A 9,163-nucleotide genomic window follows, 5' to 3' on the forward strand; every position below is an offset into this window, starting at 1 on the left:
CAATTGAACACGGAATTGCATCTAATATTGATACTGATACATTTATTCAAGCCTTCCCTAGAATAAAAGTCGACAATTTTTTTGACTTACACAAAAAAATGAGAAATATGAATTTAAATTAAATTATAAATATATTATTAAGTATGTTCATTCATGTTAAAATGTGAATTAAGGAAAACTATTGATAAAATATTTCATGCTGCTGTACAATTTGAATTCGCTTGTAAATTTAATAAAAAACAATAAGTGAATTAAACTTCAAATTTCTTTAAATTATCCTCCATAATGTATGTGAATATCTAATTTGCATAAATTGTTCGTTGTCTAGGGGCATCAGTTGTCTTTGTACCTAATAGCTAATCCGCTATAAATAAAGAACATGAACAATTTTTACAGTTAAATTTACTTAAATCACTTTCTTACATTTTTTATTTTATCAGGTTAAATGGACGCATTTTTAATGAAGTGGCACACATTTCTTGAGACTCTCTCAAATATATTTACCTTCCCTATATAAAGACGAATTATTAAAAAAGAAATCAATTCAAGTTTATATAAGATGCAGGATTGATTTTAGTTATATTAACGTCCCGTTTTAAAGCAATACTAGGGCTATTTTGGGACGGACCTCGTAATGTTGAACCGCGGTCAGATGACGAGGACGACACCTGAGCTCGCACCCCCCTCTTCACACCACACCACACCAACGGGAGGACGTTTGGTCATGACGGATTTAACGTGAAACAGACCCCCTTACACGAGGTTCTTCGGTGGAATCGGGTCACAAACCAGAAACCCGCCGGTTCCGAAATCGAGACCTTACCACCAGGCCACCGCGGCCCCACAGGATTGAAGGAACAATCTAGAAGGAAAATAAGCTATTAATCTCTGGAAAGCAGTTAATACACAAGTATTCGTAAATCGGATTTGTAATTTGGACGTGTTTTTCCAACCGACTGAAAAAAAAAATGACATAGAAATACAACTGTAGTCACAAGATCACATATCAAATTTCATTAATTTAAATCATTGTGTTTTTTAATTTTTGCTTTTATATGCATGTGAAAGCACAGACCGACAAGTGGTTAACCCCTTGACGGATTCGATAAATATCTACACTCTAGACTTTGAATCTGTACATAAAATTGTATCTTTCTGACTCCTAACATTTTGTAGTCATCGTGTTCAGATATTTCGGATAGTCAGACTTTCTTTGAATGGATTTCGTTCAAAATTTGAAAGAAATCTTCAGATTTGGTATGAAGTTCATATATCAAGTGTCCTCCATCTAGTTCAAAGCGTTTTTTGAGTTATATTGTTCACAAACATATAAACAGGCAAAATTCCAAAAATACGTTCTTCAGGCTCGGGAAAGTCTGAACGTGGAACCTCATCAACATCTCGAATTAGAATATTTTGATAGTGATTTCTCTTTGTATATTTCGCATAGGAAAAAATAAAAATTGATGTGAAGACAAAATATGAATTTATGATGGGAAATTTAAGAAAGTAGAGAATAAAAAACTTGCATAATCAATAAATTTGAATGATAGTATTAATGATCGATTTTGAAATATGAGATAGAATAATGCTTATTGTATCTTTGAATTGAAATTACCATTATGTAATTACTCTTCACTTTTTCATAGGACTAGTTGATACAAAAGTTAAGAAACTCGTTATAAAATCGCTTGTTTAGATATGAGTGAAATTACCATTCTGTAATTACTCTTCACTTTTGCATGGGACTAGTTGGTACAAAAGTTAAGAAACTCGTTATAAAATCGCTTGTTTAGATATGAGTGAAGTTACCATTATGTAATTACTCTTCACTTTTGTATAGGACTAGTTGGTACAAAAGTTAAGAAACTCATTATAAAATCGCTTGTTTAGATATGAGTGAAATTACCATTCTGTAATTACTCTTCATTTTTGCATAGGACTAGTTGGTACAAAAGTTAAGAAACTCGTTATAAAATCGCTTGTTTAGATATGAGTGAAATTACCATTCTGTAATTACTCTTCACTTTTGCATGGGACTAGTTGGTACAAAAGTTAAGAAACTCGTTATAAAATCGCTTGTTTAGATATGAGTGAAATTACCATTATGTAATTACTCTTCACTTTTGTATAGGACTAGTTGGTACAAAAGTTAAGAAACTCATTATAAAATCGCTTGTTTAGATATGAGTGAAATTACCATTCTGTAATTACTCTTCATTTTTGCATAGGACTAGTTGGTACAAAAGTTAAGAAACTCGTTATAAAATCGCTTGTTTAGATATGAGTGAAATTACCATTCTGTAATTACTCTTCACTTTTGCATGGGACTAGTTGGTACAAAAATTAAGAAACTCGTTATAAAATCGCTTGTTTAGATATGAGTGAAATTACCATTATGTAATTACTCTTCACTTTTGCAGGGGACTAGTTGGTACAAAAGTTAAGAAACTCGTTATAAAATCGCTTGTTTAGATATGAGAGTGATTTACGCATTCGTAAAAAAAGCTTTGGTCATTTGTTCAAGACAGTTAGTGTAAGACATATCTATATTTATTAAAAAATAAATTTTTATAAAATTTCCGTCTTTCTTTTGTTAATCATTGTTAAAAATATTTTATACGGAATAATAGAAATTTATTAAATCTATAAGTTTTTTCAATATTTATGTAAAAAATGTTTGGAATTGGTGCAAATATGATATAGCAATATACAGGGTGTATCAAAAACCTTGACCGTGGCTTATATTCCTTAAACATTGATCGTAGACATATACTGTAAATTACAAAGTTGCATAAAAAAAAGGTGTAAATTGTTATGAAATCAATTAAAATTTTCAGGGGATTAAACTTCAAAAATACAAAATTTAAATTTTTATGCGGCCCCCGTACAAAAGAATTACCAGTGAGTAAAATGTGCCCCATCCTCTAATAAGGTCATGTACAAAATTTCAGCAATTTATCACAAAAAGTCTCAAAGATATGAAACTACATAAATGCTGACTTAAACCACTTTTCGATGCCTGGATATGAGTTCACAAACAGGAAAAATCATGTCAATGTTTATGTTTTAGAGATCGTACACAAATTAACAAAGAAAGTAATGATTGAATAAATAAATAATAATTTTGCTATTTATTGGTTCAAAAGTATTAAAAATTTGTAGAAATAATAACTTAAAGGAAAGATTACATAACTTAAACTAAAGATTACATAAAAGAAAGATTACAGAAGTTCTTTTACAATTTCATTGACTGTGCTATTTTTAAGTTATATTCTGTAATTCATGATATAAAATTTTAAAATATTCTTCAGGAAGCATAGATTTCAAAATTTGTATTTAAAACTAAAAATATAAAGCATATTTTATTTCCTTATGATGCATTCCTGAGTCGCATCATCTGCACTGAAACTGTAAACATTTGCATTTTAATTTGTGATTGACCCTTCACCAACTTTGTTTTAACTTATCTTTGAGAGTTTTCATGATAAAATTCTGAAATTTTGTACATGACCTTATTAGAAGATGGGGCACATTTTACTCATTGGAAATTTTTTTTTTGGTATATGGTCCGTATAAAAATTTAAATTTTGTATTTTCTTAAAGTTTAATCCCCAGAAAATATTAATCGATTTCATAACATTTCGCACCTTTTTTTGCCCAACTTGGTAATTTACAGTATATGTCTGTGATCAATATTTAAGTAATAAAAGCCGTGATCAATGTTTTTGAGACCCCCTATTTATATAAATTATAAGTATTAATGATATGGAAAAACATAAATTTCTTTAATTCCTTAACTGTGTCTTCAATAAATCAATCAAAAATATTCGAATGGACCCAAATCTGATGCGATTACAAAATAAATAAAGTATGGATACTAATGGATAATAACCATGTTACTAGTACTGCCTCTTTCAGTTTTATTTCATTTCATTTGTTTCATATTTGTGGAGAAGAAATTTCGAAATCAACTTTCTCCTCAATTCCTGATGCGCTTTTAATTTGAAATGGCGAGCACTTGCGTGTTTTTAATAGAACCTACTTCCGCGGCTTTAATTATTTCATGATTTAAATATCATGTAATCGCTTAAATTAAATTTCGATTCAATGCGACAGGCGCAGTGAGCTTGAGAAAAAAAAATATTTGAAGATTATCCAAATAAAACATAATAAAGATTTATAAATAAAAATATAAGATGTCGAAACTGTTAAAAATAAAAATAAATAAATTTTTAAGTATACGTTTATGAATTATAAACATCATAAAATTTATTAATTTTATTCTGTTTAATTTCTTACACTTTTTATCTTCATGTTTTTAGATCTAAAAACACCTAATGATAAGGTCAGGGTAGTACTAATTTTAGAAATGGCATTTTATTATTATCAGAGATTTCATCTTACCTTTGCGTGTTTAAAATAGATCATATTCCTATCAAAAATACAGCAGCGGAAACTAAATAGTTTATTTCTATTAATAGAAGTCATACAAAGAAGGAATAAATATTATTTTCTTTCAATGCATATCTCCCAAAGTCAACGATTGATTTTTGTTAAGTACTTACATTAAAGGTCTTCTAAAGAATAATGGATAGAAAAGCGCACTACTTTAATTTATTGAATTTCTGATTTTTCTATAAAAATAAGAATAGCCGTATTTAAGTTTCTGCAGCATTTTAAAGAATATTCGAACACCAGACTTTATCAAATAAATAAGTGAAACAGCATCTAGTCTTTTTAATGTAATACAGAAAATAAATGGTTAACAAATATTTGGGAGGGAAATAACTTTCACGAAATATCTTTATGTTTAAACAATGAATGTATAACAAACACCACACTAAACAAACATAAACAAGTGAAACAGAAAGGTATAAGAATTTCAGAACGGTATTGGGCTTTTATTTTTGACATCGCATTAAAGATGAACACACAAAAATGTGATGCCAACAATTGCCATGAATATCAGAGAATTCGCAAGTGAAACAGATTGAAAGGGATTAGAAATTGAGAGCTGTCAAATTTCATGGAACTATGACAGACTTATTGAACGAAGTTCTGAGAGTTACATACAGACATTCTTTCTGAGCTCTATATTGTTAATTTATGTTTTCTGTATTTTGATAAAAGCTTTTTTTTTAACTTTTTAACTGGAAAAAACTAATTATGTTATAGAGAGCAAAAAGGAATGTATTGCCTAGAATTATTTTTAATATATGAACGAAATAAGAAATATATAGCATAAATCATATTTCACTTACAATGAAATTAAAATGGTTATGTCAATATGATTATATTATATATTATTATTATTATAATTATATAATATATATTATGTTGCGTAATTAATATTATATATTATACTAGCTGGTACACGGAGCATTGCTGCCGCAGAAGAAATAATTTTAGAAACATCGTTTGAAATTTAAAATTGCTATCTTATTTAATTAGAAATGATGCAAGGAGTGATATTTATTTTCTTATCGGCAATGAATACATTCATTTAAACTTAATGATATATAATGGAGAAGTACAAATAATATTTATTCCATTTGTTTGCTTTTCTATTAAAGTGCTTCAGGGTAGTCAATATTTTTTGTTTTTCCGTCTTCAGCAAAAACATATAAATTTCTTGGCTGTCCGACTCGTAAGCATCCGGCATGGCCATATGAAAAACACGGGTTTTCTAGATTCAATCCACACACTTAAAGTGATTGACCTTCCGCCTTGTTGATGGTCATCGAGAATGATAGTCGAATGGGAAATTGCAGACGTTTGAAATCAAAAGGCATATCGGTGGGAATAAAGGGAATGCGTGGAATGAGCACATTTTCTCCAATCGACTTTCCGTTAAGAATAGTTGCCTCGCTTCTTGCCGCATATTGGTCTTTTGATTCTGATGCACGTGATCAGGTAGCATATAAATGTTGGCTTTCGATTCTTGCCGCATGTTGATCTTGAGATTTTGAAGCACGTGGATTTGCAATTTGTAAACGATCTACTTTATTGCTCGTTTGTCGTTTATTTGAAAAGCTCGAATTGTCATATTTCTACTTGCTGCACTGGTAGATCTATTAAGTGTCGAACGTTTGGGGGCATATTTTTTGTCAAAGCAATCAACATGATACACACTTGTATAATCGAAATATCGTTTGCGGATTCACTGAATAAATAGAAAAATTACTACTTGCACTGGAAAATTACCTTGATCGGCATCGATAATAATAATTCTATTTTGTATGTGTGAGATGAACTCTGAATAATATGTGCGGTTCACCGCAGCCAAAATATTGTGCACCCTGAATGACAATACCTTGTGTAGATGACTATTCATTAAAGAAAATGAAAAAAAATAGCGCTTGCACTAAATATTTTCGATTTTATTTCACTCACTTGATAAGCATCAATTATAATAATTTTATTGTGTTTCATATACGTGCGATTGACACCAAACGACAAGTGCCGTTTGCCATTTATTGTTTGTCTTTTCTCAATTGTCAGTTTTAAAATATAACCTTCGCGTAAGTGCAAGCAATAAGTTGACTTTCATTGCAGTCGGTTGAACGGTACAGCAGCGCATAAGATGCGAACAAACAAAAATCCATATTTAAATATTAGATTTGATAATTGTACTATGCCTATAACTTTCACGCAGTTGCAAGCAATAAGTTGGCCAAGTTTCTCCGCAGTTGGTTGAAAGGTACGGCAGCGCATAAGGTATGAACAAACAAAAATTCATTTTTATATATTAGATTATTATATATCATTATCGTTATTATTATAATTATATAATGCTATATATTATATTTGTAATTAATATTATATATTATTATTAAAATTATTATATGTTATATATTAATAAAAATGTTATATGTTTTCAACTCTTTACAACTGTAACAAGAAATTACATGTTTTTTTTTCGACAACAAATTAACTCTTTCAAGGGAATAAAGCATTCATTTTTCTTTGTGGAAACCACGTTAATAGGTGCAAAATTTGAATTGCCGTTGTCTTTTTCCTTATTAAATACTAAATCTCCTCTTTCTAATAAATCTTCAAACGACTACCGCCTGACATATAATAAAGATCACTTAAAAAGATAGATACCAAGAGGAATTATAAACCTTTAAATCTCAGAAAGAGCTTAAATTGCTAATCGATTAATTTCATTTCACTTCAATATAATTATCACTGAAACTATTCCAAAGTCGAAATTGTTCATTCTAAACAGAAAGAAAGAAAATTAACATCATTATGTTAATTTATATATTTTCTACTTCGTATGTGCATGTATAAGAATTAAACGAATATGAATTTCTGTAATATTTTATTGTATTCACAGCAATCGCAGTCAAATGAATTGATTTGAACCAACAATTTCTTCTTTCATTTCAATTATTTATAACATAAGTTTTCTGAAATTTCTGCTTTTATTTGTATTCAAGCAAAATGAAAATCATGTCAAGGACAAATAATGAATGACACATTGACTAATTCTTATGAAACGCTACTGCCTAAAATCGAACAACTTTGTAAGCTTTCGTTGTTAAAGAAGATATTTTATTCAAATTTCTGTTGACGTTAAACTCGTGTTCTAGAAGTAAAAGCTTTCAAAGTTAATTATCTGCGCCCCGAATATCTGCGAAGATTTATGTCATAGTGGGAGTTTTAAGAGAACGAAATTCTGAGAAGTTCTACTTTTGATAACATTCGGCAAATAGGTTTGTTGCTTTAATTAAATCCCATGAACGCCCGAAACATAATCTCAACTGAATCTAATTAAATTTTTGTGATTGATTTTCCGTGAACATTCTACTCTTTCAAAGGTGTTTCATTAAGAATTTCTTTAGATTTGTCATTACAAAATGCTTGGAATTGTTATAAAATACGACCACTGCATCATTTTTCAGAGTAATTTAATGATTGTTTCTGGATATGAGAATTATTTCTGTATAAGAAATGATTAATATATTGCCAATGTTTTTTATTAAAAGTTATATAGCTTTCAATTTTTAATTTGAAAGTTAGTTGTTATATTTTATTAGTTTGCAGACTTTGATTGAAAAGGTATTGCTCCTTTCAATTTTCATCATCGAAGTGAATTTAATGTTCAGAATCTGGAAGAAATACGTTTCATTAATAAATTTATAGATGAAATTAATTGCTTTTATTTAACATTGAAATTATTTAACATTTAACAATGAAACTATTTCAGGATAAAAGATATGTTAAAATTTGAGGAATTTTTTATTCAATCTCATAGAGAGTACTGAATTACTAGTTCACTTATCTCTTTTGCTCTTACGGTTGAACTTTCAGTAATTTCTTTTTAGACTCTAAAGCTAGCCTTAATCACACGGGATCGCGATGGCCTGGTGGTAAGGTCTCCGTTTTGGAGTTTCAGGTTCAAGACCCGATTCCAGCGCTGGACCGACAAACATCACCTTCAAATCTCCGTAGAAAAATCATGTAATATCTTGATAAGCAAATTAGTCAATGGCCCAACAATTAAATGGAATAACGTAACAATAAAAAGGCAACAATCTTTAAAATATCTCGGTGTTACTATCGACAATAAGCTTAACTGGATTCCTCACCTCCTTAACACCAAAACGAAGGCTATTCTCTTATACCAAAATCTGAACAGAATTGCTGGTTCCACATGGGGTCTGAAAAAAGAATTCAGGCGTCATCTCTACTTCACCGTTGCCGAGAGAATGATCCTACATGGAGCATCAGCGTGGGCCTATCCTCTCTCATCCCGACAACAAAGAATCCTAATATCAATACAGAGAAAATTTCTCCTGAGTATTTCTGGAGCATTCCGAACAACATCCACGGCAGCACTGCAAGTTATCGAAGGAATTCTTCCACTTCACATCAAAGCGCAAGCAGAAGTAACCTATGTAAGAGTAAGTCGTCTTCAATTACCTAGCCATTTTCAGAATATAACATTCCATCCTGAGAACTTCGAGATGAAGTGCTCTCACACAAAAATCTTCCCCTCAAACTTTCTTCTTGAGGACATAATTTCCCTCAAACAAGAATTCCAACCTACAAATAAGACGGATATTTTTACAGATGGGTCCAAAATCGAGGGAAAAACCGGCTTTGCCTTCTGCGTATTCCAAAACGAACAAATTACTCATCAGTGGCTCGG

The sequence above is a fragment of the Argiope bruennichi genome, chromosome X1, assembly GCF_947563725.1.
Source record: "Argiope bruennichi chromosome X1, qqArgBrue1.1, whole genome shotgun sequence".
Taxonomy (NCBI): Eukaryota; Metazoa; Arthropoda; class Arachnida; order Araneae; family Araneidae; genus Argiope; species Argiope bruennichi.